General features: G+C 32.5%; 1 long non-coding RNA gene across 1 annotated transcript; it reads left to right on the forward strand.

Moving 5' to 3' along the window:
• Positions 1-246: 246 nt before the first annotated feature.
• LOC113473219 lies at positions 247-782 on the forward strand. The gene is made up of 2 exons (XR_003395256.1): positions 247-373; positions 673-782. It is a non-coding gene; the product is annotated as an uncharacterized LOC113473219 (long non-coding RNA).
• The last annotated feature ends 156 nt before the right edge of the window (positions 783-938 follow it).

The following is a 938-nucleotide window of genomic DNA, read 5'->3' on the forward strand; positions in this document are numbered from 1 at the left end:
TGGGAAAAATCCTACAATGCTGCAGTGAGCACCAAAGTTGTGACATAATAACACAAAGAAATTGCATTTACATTTAAAAAAAAAAAAAACAACAAGGAAACAAAGAGAAAAGAGTAAATGGAGGGAAAGAGAGAAAAATTAAATAAATTAGAATAGAAGGAAATGGTAAGAAAATACAGGGAAGAAGAGAAAAGGAAATAGAAGAAGAGAAGATTAAAACAAAGCAAAGAAAAAAACTTGAGAGGAAGAGGAACAGAATGAAAAAGACAAGAAAGTAGAGGAAATGGCAACTAGCGTGATATTAATTTCAAATGATTTTTGTTTCAGTCGCCGTCTTTGATTCTCAGTCCAACTTGTGCTGCGACGGATAAAGGTAATGGCTCCAACCTTTACTTTCTTTCCTTTTTTAAATGGAACATGCTCTGAATTGCTGATTTTTTTTTCTTTTTTTTTTTCAATTTTAAACAATACTTTCTCATTACTAGTACTTTCATTTTTCATACATATTTACTTAGAATAGAAAGTAAAAATGTATTGCAATTGATCTTGAAAAAGTATTGAAAGACCACAATAAAATTTTCCCCTTAAGGGATAATTAGTGGATTTCGTTAATGTATTACGAATGTTTCGACATTCCGTTATTTATCTACTTAATGTGTTTTATTATTTCAGTGAGCTGCACAATGTGGGAGAAGAGAGACGTGAAGAAAGCAGACCTCTCCATTCTAGACATCAGTTCTGCTATCATAGCACGAGTTGAACAAATACCTGACAATATGGACTACTTCTATACGGGTAAATAAATATAAATACCTAACTGTAGTTGTCGTTCCATTTAAATTATTTACTGGATGCAGAGTTCCCGGGTTCGAATCCCACCATCGACAAAAATTTGTACTCGTTTTCCGATTGCAAATATTTCAACGGGTTACTTTCTG

This window comes from Diaphorina citri, unplaced genomic scaffold (assembly GCF_000475195.1).
Source record: "Diaphorina citri unplaced genomic scaffold, Diaci psyllid genome assembly version 1.1 scaffold19645, whole genome shotgun sequence".
Lineage (NCBI taxonomy): Eukaryota > Metazoa > Arthropoda > Insecta > Hemiptera > Psyllidae > Diaphorina > Diaphorina citri.